This window comes from Danio rerio, chromosome 24 (genome assembly GCF_049306965.1).
Source record: "Danio rerio strain Tuebingen ecotype United States chromosome 24, GRCz12tu, whole genome shotgun sequence".
Taxonomy (NCBI): domain Eukaryota; kingdom Metazoa; phylum Chordata; class Actinopteri; order Cypriniformes; family Danionidae; genus Danio; species Danio rerio.
The window spans coordinates 3,580,207-3,595,777 of record NC_133199.1 but is presented as its reverse complement, the minus strand read 5'-3'; the positions used below and the strand labels follow the sequence as shown (position 1 = coordinate 3,595,777).

Below are 15,571 nucleotides of genomic sequence, written 5' to 3'. Positions count from 1 at the left end.
AGGATGAGGCGATCAGTCATTTAGGGCGGGACTATCAGTCGTTAGGGAGGAGCTATCAGGCCTTTACGGCAGGATTTTTAAGCATTTAGGGAGGAACTATCAGGCCTTTAGGGAGGGGCTATCAGTCATTTAGGGAGGAGCTATCAGGCCTTTAGAGCGAGGCGATCAGTCATTTAAGGCGGGACTATCAGTCATATAAGGAGGCGCTATCAGGCCTTTAGGCCGAGGTGATCTGTCTTTTAGGGCGAGGCTATCAGTCATTTAGGGAGGAGCTATCAGGCCTATGCACTATGCTGCCACACAGGCATTTGTAGCTCCGCCCTCTTTTGAAAAAGCACAATCTCATTTGAATTTAAAGCGACAGACACCAAAATGACAAAATTAGGATCAAAGCCTAAAATTATTATTTGTGTGGTATTTTGAGCTGAAACTTTACACACACACACACACACACACACACACACACACACACACACACACACACACACACACACACACACAAACTCTATGGACATGAGAGACTTATTTTGCATCTTGTAATAGCATAATAGCATAAACCTTTTAATGGTTTTAGATCATTTTCATTAAAACAAAATGCAATCAAATGCCACTCTTTAGATGTATTTCCCATACTTTTTACATTTGATGTCTGTTTTTCTATAAGACAAAATCCCTGGCAAAATGTTATAAATGAACCTGTATTGATTTCTTTAGGCCTCTCTCAATAAGGCGATCGATGCAATCCCTGCCTGAGTGATGGATGGATTTGTGTTTGGGAGTAAGTGTGATGGTATTTTTATCTCATCAGACTTGAAAGAAAACCTCCTTGGTGACACGGTGGCTCAGTGGTTAGCACTGTCACCTCACAACAAGAAGGTGCCTGATTCAAGTCTTGCCAGGGCCAGTTTGCAAACACATGCGCTATAGGTGAATTGAATAAGCTAAATTGGCCACAGTGTATGAGAGTGTGTGCATGTGTGTGTGTGTGTGTGTGTGTGTATGTGTGAGAATGAGAGCGTATAGGTGTTTCCCAGTACTGAGTTGCAGCTGGAAAGGCATCCAATGTGTAAAACATATGCTGGGATAGTTGGCGGTTCATTCCGCTGTAATGACCTCTGAATTAGAGACTAAGCTGAAGAAAAATGAACGAATAAATAATATATAAGATGCTGTCGTGAGGTTGTATTTTCACTGACAAATATGAATATAATTAGGATTGTCATCATCATTTAAAATGCAGTAAATGGTTAAACCTTTCTTTGTCTTCCATGGACCTCTTGTTATATAAACTGCTGCGTTATTACATTATTTACGTTTTTGAGCCAAGTCCCAAAACTGTCCTGTGTTAACTCAATCACAGTTCAATTAATTACAGCACACATTAATTGAAGGAAAATCATAAAATATTAAATGCTCCAGACATAATTATACAAGTAGCTATTTTAGTAAAGGCCAATTGTTTTTTATTTTTAAACTTGATTAATTTTATTGCTGAAAACCATGTCCTCTGGTGTAACACGCTATGCTAACGTTAAGTCTGGCAATTCCACGGAAGACTTTAATTACAGTAGTTGAAGGACCCCATACAAGATCATGGCTGTGTCTGAAATTACTACCAGTTAGAGGGGCAAGTTAGGACGATTCTAAGGGGCGTTTTGGGCCCCCCAGAGATACCATAAGGGATCCACACCCTACAAACCCATACACCTCCCGCTCTTCACTTCCGTCAAACATTATTTGATGAACTGTACTCTTACCTGTTATTTTTCGACAACTCCCCCGCTACCAGATCAGCCTGCACAATTAGGTTTTTGCCTCAGAATGTTTTACATATTTAACTTTTTTTTTTTTTTTTGGAAGATAGATAGATAGATAGATAGATAGATAGATAGATAGATAGATAGATAGATAGATAGATAGATAGATAGATAGATAGATAGATGGATGGATGGATGGATGGATGGATGGATGGATGGATGGATGGATGGATGGATGGATGGATGGATGGATGGATGGATGGATGGATGGATGGAGAGAGATAGATAGATAGATAGATAGATAGATAGATAGATAGATAGATAGATAGATAGATATATAGATAGATAGATAGATAGATAGATAGATAGATAGATAGATAGATAGATAGATAGATAGATAGATAGATAGATAGATAGATAGATAAATGGATAGATAGATAAATGGATGGATGGATGGAGAGAGAGAGATAGATAGATAGATAGATAGATAGATAGATAGATAGATAGATAGATAGATAGATAGATAGATAGATAGATAGATAGATAGATAGATAGATAGATAGATAGATAAATGGATAGATAGATAAATGGATGGATGGATGGAGAGAGAGAGAGAGATAGATAGATAGATAGATAGATAGATAGATAGATAGATAGATAGATAGATAGATAGATAGATAGATAGATAGATAGATAGATAGATAGATAGATGGATGGATGGATGGATGGATGGATGGATGGATGGATGGATGGATGGATGGATGGATGGATGGATGGATGGATGGATGGATAGATAGATAGATAGATAGATAGCGTCATCTGTGTCTGTGGTTTGATCTAATGAAATATTGTGTTAAATATTCAGCTCCTGTTGAGCAGTCTCATTTTCAGTGGCATTTTATTTTCTTCCATTTTGTTTACACTCCAACATAAAGGTTATATTTAAGATCAGAGTAATCATTGTTTCCCTCGGGCATATGAAAGCTGTGGTCATGATGAATCGCTGCTCGGTTTGTTGGCAGGGCCTGGAGATGTTTTTGTAATAAATCTTTTAAATGGCAGAGCAGCAGACATTTCTCCAGTGTTCCACGAGGTGGCGCTACTGCGGCTTTAGATGCCTTTTCTGCTTTCTTAAAGAACAGTTGACCCACATTCCGGTAAGAATGGCCATTGTTTACTCCTCTTCATACCTGTATTTCTATTCTGTGGATTATTAAAGGGAACCATGTCTAAGATAATGCCTTAAATATAATTCTAGCTAAACATTAACAAATTTATAAGAGTTGTGCTGTATTCATTCATTCATTCATTCATTTTCCTTCAGCTTAGTATCTGAATCACAGCTGAATCAACCGCCAACTATTCCAGCTTATGTTTTACACAGCAGATGCCCTTCCAGCTGCAACCCAGTACTGCGAAACACCCAACTCATTCACACACATACACTACAGACAATTTAGTTTATTCAATTCACCTATAGTGCATGTGTTTGGACTGTAGGGGAAAACGGAGCAAACCACACACAGAAATGCCAACTGAACCAGCTGGGAATTGAACCGTCGACTTTCTTGCTGTGAGGCGACAGTGCTAACTACTGAGCCACCATGTCTCCCTGGGCTAAAATTAAACAAATAAATGAATTGAACGTTAGTAAACTTTGTTCAGATTCAGCCCATTTTAATGGTTTGCAACCACTTACCTCAAAACATTGAGTAAATCCAGCAAACCTTTTTTTCAGTGTGTGTGGGACTGTGGAGAGCAGAATCAGGGCTGCTCTACTGTAACGTCCATCTGTTAGGACAGGAAACAGATTGTATCCTGCAGCGCTCATCGAACCGTGCCTGAGGGACTTTGAATATGGTCAAATCATTCAAGTTTGTTTTGAGATAAGCTGAGGCAAGTTCACAACACCACACTCGGCATCCTGTGGTTTGCACAATGTCATTTATGTGATCAATAAGTCATGAGTAGGCCCACACGGAGTCTGAGCGAGCAGATACCTGCAGACTTCCACAGATTTTTAAGCCCATCATTGAATCTATGTATTTACTTGTGTAAATGTGTGTAAATTTATATTTATTCAGTTTTTACATTTATTTCACTAATATCATCGTGATATACTGTACACTCACTGGCCACTTTATTAGGTACACCTTACTAGCACCGGGTTGGACCCCCTTTTGCCTTTAGAACTGCCTTAATCATTCATAGCAGAGATTCAACAAGGTACTGGAAATATTCCTCAGAGATTTTGCTCTGTATTGACATGATAGCATCACGCAGTTGCTCCAGACTTGTCAGCTATACAACCATAATGCAAATCTGCCATTCCACCACATCCCAAAAGTTCTCTATTGGATTGAGATCTGGTGATTGTGGAGGCCATTTGAGTACGGTGAACTCATTGTCGTGTTCAAGAAGCCAGTCTGAGATGATTCACGCTTTATGACATGGTGTGCTATCCTGCTGGAAGTATTTTTTCTGTTGAACACAAGAGAAGATACTTCATACGGTGTTAGAAACCTGCAACCGTTGACACCCATAGAAGGAAAAACAAATTCTATGGAAGTCAATAGTTACAGGTTTTCAGGACTATTCAAAATGATTATTTTATTCTCAACAGAGAAATAAACTCTAACAGGATTGTGACAAGTGAAGCATGGGTAAATTATGACAGAATATTCAGTCTTGGGTGAAATACTTTTAAGTCACTCACTGAAAATGATTTATTGGATTTACTCAATTATTTTAAGGTAAATATTTGCAAACATTTTATATTTGTTGAATTTAAAAAGCAAATTAAATGTAATAATATTTAGCCTAATTTGCTCTGTTCAGCCAATATTTATAGCCAAATTTGTTTTTTAATGGAAATGGTGACGCGTTGAACACCCTGTTCTGATGACGCACGTCATGATTTTGCCTAATACGATGTGATTATAGATGGATTAACATCTATGCTGATCCTGGAACATCATTTTTGTTGGAAAATGTAACCCATACCTATTCCCTACCCCTAAACACAACCATTACTGTAAATCAGGGGTTCGCAAACTGTGGTACGTGTACCACAAGTGGTACACTGAGGAATTGATAAATGATTAAAGTAACAAAATGAACACACATTTAACCCTTTGACGCATACGATAGCAGTAAATTAATTTTAATAGGCTACACCTTTTATTTCATTTTCAATTGTCTAATGTTTGTTATGTATTCTATCCTTTAAAGCTAATCACCTCCCCATATTTGCAAAGTTTAATTATTTTGCACATTTATTTACATTATTTAGTTTTACCTATAAGCACAGTACTAATGTTCAAACTATTTATAATGTTTAAAGTGGCTTGTTTTTGAACTGTGCAGTGCTCTAGCTGCTTAATTAGGTCTACTACGCTATTGTATTTCAATACTGCTCATTATGGTGGTACACGGAGAGACCACTGCTGTAAATTATTCTCAAAATCAGAGGTTGGATGGTAATAGTTAGATAGCAATCATGTAGACGTGCATAAACCATGAGCCTAAACTTAACGTAAACGGTAAACGTATCTCTTAATTCTGATTGGCTGATTGGAATGTTGTTTCAGGATCAACATAGATGTTAATCCAGGAATTTGTCCTATTACAACGTAATATAATATAATATAATATAATATAATATAATATAAAATAAAATAAAATAAAATAAAATAAAATAAAATAATATAATATAAAATAATATAATATAATATAATATAATATAATATAATATAATATAATATAATATAAAATAATATAATATAATATAATAGGAATTCTGAAAGGCTATTAGACAATAGATTGACAGTATAAATAACAGATATAGACCACAAATTAATTAATACTTGTTGTTAATAAATATTATAAATAAATATGTTAATACTTGATCTATTTGAAAACATAATCTATTATCAAGTAGCATTTATATAATAATAATAGTATAATGTAATATAGTGTAATATAAGGTAATAAAATGTAATATAATGTAATATAATATAATGTAATATATAATATAACAATGTAATGTGATATAATATAAAGTAATATAATATAATGTAATACATAATATAATTTATTGTAATATAATATAATGTAATATATTGTAATGTATTATAATGTAATACATAGTATAATATATTGTAATGTAATGTAATAAAATTTTATGTAAAATAATGTAATGTAATATATAGTAAAATATAATATAATATAATATAATATAATATAATATAATATAATATAATATAATATAATATAATATAATATAATATAATATAATATAATATGAATTGCGAAACTGTTTCCCTACCGAAACTCTACATAGCTCCGTGTTACATTTTTGTACCTACTGTTGGGACCAGCCCAGCACACACAATTGATGGACGTGTGAGGTGACCAATAAGCAATGAGATTTCTCTAAACTAACCAATGGGTCCGCAACTAAACTCCACGCAGCCCCTCGCAGCCCCGCCTCTTTCAGCAGGTTAGATCGCGTATCAGTGCGCTGAGTGGAACCGCAGTTCTCACGCTGGATACAGAAAAAAAAAACCTTCCAGTGAAACCATCAGCGAATATGGATCTGAAAAACGCGTTTATTGTCTGAATAGTGCTGTTTATCGAGTGTGTCCTGGATAAAAAAGAGCCGCCGGTCAACATCGGATCAGTCAAGGGTAAGAAGACAGATATGTATGTGAGTTTAATGTAATTGTAGCGTGTAGATAGCTGAAGCTGTAAATCCGACGGTCGCTCGTTTGATTAAATTACCATTATAACGACAGAATTAAATAAGAAAGGAAATCATCTAAAAAACAATGTGTCACGGGGAAATCAGTGTAACAGTGAAGGGATTGTGTGAAGGCTGTGGTCAGGCCTCTCATTTGCTGTGATTACAGGACAAACTGCATTGCATTCATAAACTCAGGAGGAAAATGTTGGGATAATTCTGTATAAAAGCACGAATTATACATAAAATGATGTGTTAAATAAATTCAGCAGGTCTTTGTGGTGTTTACATTGAAGTATCTGTTCTCAATGCAGTGTTGTTAGCATTATAGTAGTCTTTGTTAAAGCAAAAAGCCTCCAAACTGCTCGTATTGTCTATTTAATGTGGTTATGGTTTTTGACTTTGACATCATCTGTTATATGGGATCTCCTTATTAGTGTCTGATTTAGGGTCATGGTTTGTTTCTGCTTGTTCATATTGTATGCAACAGTTATTATCAACATGCATTTGAGCAAGCTACCTCATTTATTGGCTGTTTACTCGACGTGAAATGCTACAGTAGTTTGTGCTCTCATGCATCACTTCAGCATATAATGGTATTTTATAAGTCAGATTTGCTCTCTGGATTGTAATAGTACAGTACCTCAGGTTTGGTCTTGCATTATTTTAACGTTGAGCTGTGAGTTATGATCGAATTGTGTGATATTTCTCAGCAAGTGCAGAAGTATTCACTCAGATCAAGCTGAAAGTATATTTTGTGTGTGGTGTGTGTGCTTGAAGTAATGTAAAATGAATCATGAAAAGTTGAAGTTAAGACATTTGAATGAGGTTTAGTTGTGTACTCGATATTTTGTACCAGCATTGCTTGTATCTTTTCTATTATTATTGTTTGTAAGCATCATGAGGTAGAACAGAAATCACATTATTGAGATAAAGCTGCTTTTATACTTGCACATTCTGACTTTCTCCTTAATAATGTAATTTCAGAAAAGTATTGTTTATAAATTCTAAATAGTGAAATCATATTAGCAGCCAATGACTATTCAATTACAGCATTGTTCACAGTCAAATAAATAGTGCTAATGTTGTTTTCAAGTCATACTTGCATGTGATTCCAGACTGAATATTTAAAGTACCATAGTAAACAATATAGGGAGCCTGTCACAAGTAATCAATGAACGAATGCGAATATCAAACCGACTTCACCTCAATATCAGAAATGTATTTTTCTTTTGTTTTCTTTAACCTTTTTAGGGTGTTTTTTTCTTAAATTAAGATATGTTTAGTAAACTGACATAACATTAGATGAACACATGAGATGTGCATTGTAATAAGATATGTATTGTCTTACAGTTGGGTTAAAAAAACGCTTGGTATAAGCTCACGTTAAGATACAATGCCATCTCACTTTGAAATATTTAACAAAGTAATAATAAAACAGAGAGCTGCACCTTTTGTTTTTGTTCTCATAGCCATAAAATAATACAGAATGTTGAGGTTTTGTTCAAATTCAGGACTGGTACGAGATTTGTTTTCTTTTAAAGAGGTGGTCCATAGTGTATTTTTAAGGCTTGGTTGTGTTTATAAAATGCAAAGCAATGTGTGCTCATGCTTCACTTGTCGAAAGTCACGTTATTATATCATAAATCTTACTTTGATTATATACAGCTACTCAGCTAACATGAAAGCGGCTGTCATATTTCCTAGTTCCTCTGAAAGGTCCACCCTCAAGACAAGAGGCTTTCGTCAGCTAACATAATGTGCTGTGAATCGCGGATTGACTCCATGTCACCAGGAAAAACATCATGGGCCTTCAAGCACGTCAGTCAGAGTTAGGCATGGGCCAGTATAAGATTCTGATGGTAACAAAACCTTAGATAAAAATATTATGGTATTGTGATCACTGCTCTAAATATATTATTTTTAAATGTCTGGGTTAAAAACAACTTTTTCCTCTTTGAACACAATATATTTTATTTTGAGAAATATTTATGATATTTTGGAGCGGTAACTGTGTCAGGCTAAATAATGAAAATGAATCATTGACTTCTGCTGTCTTCATCAGTTTCAAAAAGATTTCTTTACAATTTACAATGACAAAATGACAATTTAAATCTTTAGAGATCTTTTCTGCTGGAGACACTGTTGCCCTATAAAAAATAAAATAAAAAGTGTAAATAAAAAAAAATCGTACACATACCTTAGCAACGGTATTACAGAAAATTTTGGCGATTTTAAAACCTTGACTTTTCCAAACCGTGGTATACCTTGAAAACGGTTATCGTCCCATGCCTAATACTGTATTACTCTATTCATTTTTTTGCTTTTCACACACACTCATTCATCCACACCTGCTCCAGCCAGTGACTCAGCTGCTAATTTACCCTCTTCTGCGCCCATCAGTCGGTGTATTTAGTGTTTATCTGGTGGCCTGTGTGTATGCCTGAGCTTGGCATTATCTGAATTACAGGGATGAACAGTCTGTTATTTGATTCTGTCGTCTAAGAAACCCAGTATTCAGCGTCTGGGATGTACAGTAGCCAAGCAACTTTTTTTTTTTCTTTCTCTCTCTATTTTTCCATGACCTCACATTTGTGTGTTATGAATGTTTTTGGGGCCCGGGGCCTGTTGCAGCTGGTGCACAGTGTAGTTTCTGTAATTATTGTCACACTGACAGGTCTCTACGCAGCCTCTCATTAAGTTAAAAAAGGAGAGAGCAAACTCAAATGAATGAGTGAGAGACATTTTGTCTTGGGCCCCCAGATCCCGCTGAGATGAGGGGCCCGTGATCAAGGAAAAATAGTGAAAGCGGCTATTTATATTTAGCTATTTCCTCCATGAGAGAGTCACCCTATGAGCGGGACTCACAGAAATTGGACTGTGTTTCTGCGGTCTGCGGGGGACTCCTCTTTTTCTTCACCCCAGGTCCCCAAATGTGCCTCTTGAAGCACAGTGAAATCATTCAGTCCTGCGACCCCCAGCTCTCAGAGCAGCACCTGCTGTTCAGGCGCCTGCAGTGACGTGGCATTGATTTGCCGCACGCGTCCGTCTTTCACTGCTTTTGTTCCAGCAGTCAGCCAAAAGCTACTGCAGTGTTGCGTTTCTGGGCTTTTCAGATCACTTAGACTGTGCTTGGCTTGATATTTGCTTATTCTTTGACCTGCTTTTTCTTTGACTTTTAATAAATATGTATATACAGTTGAAGTCAGAATTATTGGCCCCCCTGAATTATTAGAACCCGTTATTTTTTCCCCAATTTCTGTTCAACAGAGAGCAGATTTCTTCAACACATTCATTCATTCATTCATTTTCTTGTCGGCTTAGTCCCTTTATTAATCTGGGGTCGCCACAGCGGAATGAACCGCCAACTTATCCAGCAAGTTTTTACGCAGCGGATGCCCTTCCAGCTGCAACCCATCTCTGGGAATTCTTCAACACATTTCCAAACATAATAGTTTTAACAACTCATCTTTAATAACTGATTTGTTTTATCTTTGCCATGATGACAGCTCATAATATTTTACTAGATATTTTTCAAGACACTTCTATACAGCTTAAAGTGACTTTTAAAGGCTGAACTAGGTTAATTAGGTGAACTAGGCAGGTTATCATAATTAGGCAAGTTATTGTATAATGATGGTTTGTTCTGTAGACTATCGATAAAAAAGTTAGCTTAAAGGGGCTAATAATTTTGTCCTTAAAATGGTGTTTAAAAAATTAATAACTGCTTTTATTCTAGCCAAAATAAAACAAATAAGACCTTTTCCAGAAGAAAAAACATTATCAGCAATGCCGTGAATGCCGTTTCCTAGCTCTGTTAAATATAATATGTGAAATATTAAAAAAAGCAACAAAAATTCAAAGGGGGGCAAATAATTCTGCCTTCAACTATACACACACACACACACACACACTCCGTTTAATGGAGTTTTTTTTCAACACATTTCTAAACAAAATAGTTTCAATAAATAAATTCTAATAACTGATTTCTATTGAAATATTAACAGTACATAATATTTGACTAGATCTTTTTTTCAAGATACTAGTATTCAGCTTAAAGTGACATTTAAAGGCTTAGTTAGTTAAATTAGGCAAGTTAGGGTAGTTAGGCAATTTGGTTAGTTCTGTAAAAAATAAAAAAAATTAGCTTGAGGGTATAATAATATTAACCTAGCCAAAATAAAACAAATAAGACTTTCTCCAGAAGAAAAAATAATACAGGAAATACTTGAAAAAATTTCTTGCTCGGATAAACATCATTCATTTTCTTTTCGGTTTAGTTCCTTTACAGAGTTCACCATAGCGGAATGAACCACCAACTTATCCAGCATATGTTTTACATGGCAGATGCCCTTCCAGGTGCAAATCACACAGGGAAAAATGATTGAACACCTGAAAAAGGGGGATGTAGAAAAGCAGTGAAAGTCCAGACAGCAGTTCAAATCTCTGTCGTTCTTCAGCAACCCTCTGCTCTTCGTCATTATAAATTAATATTTGCAACTTTAGTACAACATCCACATTTGAAGGAGGATGAAGATGAAACCAGAGTGGACATTTTAGCAAGACAATGATCCAAAACACAGCCTAGTAGACTGTCAAATGCTTTCAGAGAAAACAAATCAAGCTGTAGAATGACCCACCCAATCACCTGATCTCAATCCAATAGAAAATACAAATTTTAAAGTAAAATTCACGTGGCTTCATTCTCTACACGAGAGGCGTTTGTGATCACCAAAAAAGCCTTTTATATAAAGTATTGAATACGTTTCAGTACGTTATTCCATTGTTATTACACAACAATTTTTTTTTTAGATTATTTTTTGCTTTATTTTTATGTTTGTATTGTTTGGGTTTTTACCTACATCTGGTTTAATTCCATGTCAACAGCTCCCATAGAAATATTATTCCCATGAAAAAACATGATGTGTTCAATACTTATTTTCCCGCTGTATTGATTATTGTGACAGACCTAGCAGCCACTAATGCAAATTAATATTTTACAATTGTACCGAAAGATATTTTCATATTAAAACACAGCATTTTAATTTTGATACGTCCAGTGTTCATGTATATTCAGCACAATCTAAGCCTTTAGGAATTCTATTATTGGTGGTCATTAATGAAATAATGGTGAACCATCACAAATAGTTCAACGTGTAGGAAACTCTGATGGGTTAGTTTCTGTAATGACTTGAAGTACAAATTATGTAAATGTGAAACGGGACCTTTAAAAGTGCTACCGATATTTTAATGAGTGTGTAGATGTCTTGAAATATTAGGTAATGTGTGTTAATTATGTACAGTAGAACTGAAGGCTTGCATTGGATTGGCCCATGACGTGTGTTTACTAAAAATTAACAACAAGTGTAAATCTTTGTAAAGATGGCAGTATTATGCATCAGGAAACTGCTGCAGTACTCAAATCTGTCCTCATTTACCCAACACGTGTTTCTGTTCTCTGTTTCACTGTAATGGTGTTTGCTTGAGTAAGCTCATATAGTTAAACCTGCTCAAGCACAACACAGTGAGGTCACAAGGGGGAAACTCCTATTTGTGTTTGACCACTTTATTTGATGCATTTTGTGATATTAAATCAATCAAACTGGAAGTTGACAGTTTGTTGATTATTGTTTTAATTACTTGACATTTTTTCCCCAGAAGCAGGAAACACTTTAAAAATATTTATTGTATGAAAACTACTTAATTTGTGTTTTTTCTTTACTGTTCTTAAAGGAAAAGTTCACCTAAAAAAACTTAATTTGTCATCATTTACACTGTAAAAAATCCCTTCGTGTCAACCTAATGGCTTTCGACTAAGTTAACTCAATGGTTTTTAGGATTTTAAGTTGATTGAAAACAAAACAAAAGAGTTGTCCCAAAAAACTCAAGAATTGTGTGGTTTCAGCTCATTTTAAAAAAGTAGTTTAAACAAGCATCAAAATTATTATTATTTTAGTTTACTCACCCTTTGTTTCAAATCTGTTTGATTTTTTTTTTTATTCTGGTAGAAAAGACCTTGAAAAATCTGTAACCATTGATTTCCATAGCACTTGTTTTTCTTATTATGGAAGTCAATGTTTATACAGCTTTTTGCTAAATATTTTCTTTAGGGTTCAACCGAAGAAGGAAACTAATAATGGTTTGGAACCACTCGAGGAGAGTAAATAGTGAGCGAATATTCATTTTTGGGTGAACTCTATAATATGTTGCACTATTTTTCCCATAAACCAATGATCTTTTACTCATTTCTTGGAGGCCCACAGCTCTGCATAAGTTGAAGGTACAGTAGTTGGAGCAAAACTGCAGAGCTGCGGCCCTCCAGGAATCGACTTTGAGACCCATGCAATAAACACCATTTCCCTTTTCTGAAGTTTCCCCAAATCATGCATTTGTTTACCAGAATGACCAAAATGTGCTCAAGTTGATGTAATGCTTGAACAAATATGGTGACCAAGTTCATCAAACTACTCAATTAGGCTTAATACTAGAAATGCTCTTTGTCTATTAAGTAAGTACTTGGAATTATAATTCTTCTTACATGTAATATAATTATTTGCTGCCTTAAATCTTTTAGTTGATTTATAATGAACTTTACTAGTCATCTCAGCTTGCATCAATTAAACTGACTATAAATATGAAGTTAGGCTTTGTATAAATATTAAATTGAGTTGAGCACTCAGAAAGCAAACGTATACTTTTGCAATACCCTATTTTTAATGTTTTTTAATCTTTAAATAAGACTTTAAACGAAATGTGCATCCTTAAAAAAATTGCCATTTTCATCAAAAATAAACTGTTTTCGATTATTGTATCATTATTATTATTATTATTATAAGTGATATTATAAGTGATATTTATAAAATGTTGTAAGTCTGGTTTTGTGATAAAATAGCCAGAGAAGCTGATTTGGCAATACATTTAAAACTCACTCTCTTATTAACTTATTAAAATAAGTTCAAGTGACCAAAAAAAAAAACTTTGTCTTCAGTTTTTGACATAGTTTTAGACAGAGCTTGACTGTTCCACAAATGTTAAATGTCATTTCAACCACAAAGTGGAAGAGTTTTTAAAACAATATTTTTTGAATTGGACACAAAAGTTGTTTTAAAAATAAATTTTCTGCAGGTCCACAGGGTTGAAATAGTCCAATAAGAGTTCTGTCCATGTGTGTGTGTTTTTTTTTGAACACATGCTTTTGTTTTGTTTTGGACACAACAGAAGAGGGCAGGAGTGTATTCATCATATCATCTCTTTTAAGGAAGAGATAAAGAAGTCCAGAGTGGTGATAGAAAATGTATTTATGGTTAATATGCAATTTTCGGTTCTGTATTCATGAATTGCTATGATAAGCAACTTATTGTGGTTTGTTTAAAACCGTAATGGAGGAGTTTGTTGTGTCGTTTCCTCTTCGTATTTTAACACCTTATATGGCCTAAAAACAGTTAAAGACTGCCAAATTACTTGAAGGAAACATGACATGTAAATAGACTATGCTTATTAGCCTAACATGGCCTTCATTGTGCACTATTTGTGTCATTCAAAAGATTTTTTTGTAACATCAGTTTCCATGGTGTGTCAGAAGGCAGTATTTATTTTATCTGTGATTTTTATAAATTGTGATATCGAAACAACTTCAGCAGATAGTTTTAAAAGCTCTATTAAGAAAGTCATCTAGGAATCCACACATTTATTAATTGTTGTTCACTCAAAAAAATAAAAAATAAATAAATAAATAAAATAAAAAATAAATATATATATATATATATATATATATATATATATATATATATATATATATATATATATATATGCACATATACACACACACAATTCTTAAGTTGTTTTTGGGATGTGGAAGTGTTTATGTTGAATCTTCTTAAGTTTGTAAAACAGTTAAGCTTACTTAATAATTTTGTATTGGGACATAATGAAGTCTTTACAGTGTGTGTTCCATCACCCAAAATATATAATTTAATTAAAAATGGTAAAACAAGGGTAATTCAAATAGATAGTTGAAATTTTTGGGTCATAAAAAGCAGTAAAACTGTCAAAATTCTCATTTTTATGGCTGAGAGAGATTTTGTAGTGCAGCTTTTATTTATTTATTTATTTATTTATTTATTTATTTATTTATTTATTTATTTATTTATTTATTTTTATACCAGTGAGCAACTGTTGGGATACCCGCATATAAAAATTCCTAAAGCAATCTGGCTTATTGTGATATGCAACAGGTGTCATGTGCTAGCCAGCAGGCTAGTGTGTACAGTAATGTTAACAGCATTCAACACAATCAAATGTATTTATATGATTGTTTTGACCCTATAACATAGCATTGTATTATCACACAGCAACACACTGGCATCACAGTGCATTTTTGCATTGTCAGAGATAAAAAAAAAAAAAGCAGAAGAAATATAGAAACAGAAATACTTTAGCATTTGACCTTGATCTGCAGATAGTTCTAGAGAAAAGCAGGTGTTAAGTGTGCAAAATGACTGTTTTCCACTTATCCTGTTTACACACTTTCTCTGTTGAGATGAATTTAAATGCATTACTGTGGCATTTAGTGCACCATTGTGTCCTTCCAGCTTGTATTTGAGCTCGTAGGACTGATGCTCGTCAGAAACAAGAAGATACAGCATAAGATAAAGTCACAGTATCCACTTCACCTTTAAGAAGCGTTGGTTTCCTGATGAGATAGGTGTGTGGTTTGCAAATAAGCAGATTTGTTGAGTGCAGCAGTGAATAATTCCTCATACAGGAGGTGAGAAGATGGATGTTTTACTAGTAGTAAACAAAGTAGAGATTGTGAAATGCTATAAGACTTGATTCACCTAGAAATTCTTCAGAGTCAACCCTTTACACAAGGCGTGTCTGTAATTGGGTCTGACGCAATCGTCATAGCAGCGTCAGCCAATTAAATTAGTCAGCAATCAGCTACTGTCTGAGCTGGTGTATTTGCATTCAGCGATCTGATTGGCTGATGCTTCCATTGGTGCTTGATAAGTTGAGAAAATCCCAAGATGTCCAGTGAGCAACGCCACTCAAGCAGCGCCGTTGGACCCCCAAT

General features: G+C 34.5%; 1 protein-coding gene across 15 annotated transcripts in view; it reads left to right on the top strand.

Annotated features, from left to right (window-relative positions):
* nck1b (NCK adaptor protein 1b) overlaps window positions 1-15,571 on the top strand; it is a 165,297-nt gene that overhangs the window by 100,104 nt on the left and 49,622 nt on the right. The window contains exons 1-2 of one of the 15 annotated variants that reach the window (XM_073941381.1): window positions 6,262-6,445; window positions 8,218-8,360. The exons of 11 other annotated variants lie outside the window; for them this stretch is intronic. The gene's annotated coding sequence lies outside the window, so the exon portion shown is untranslated. Of the gene's footprint in view, window positions 1-6,261; window positions 6,462-8,217; window positions 8,361-15,571 lie in introns of those variants that run through there. 3 more of the 15 variants (XM_073941388.1, XM_002666595.8, XM_073941392.1) reach the window with 3 other exon arrangements.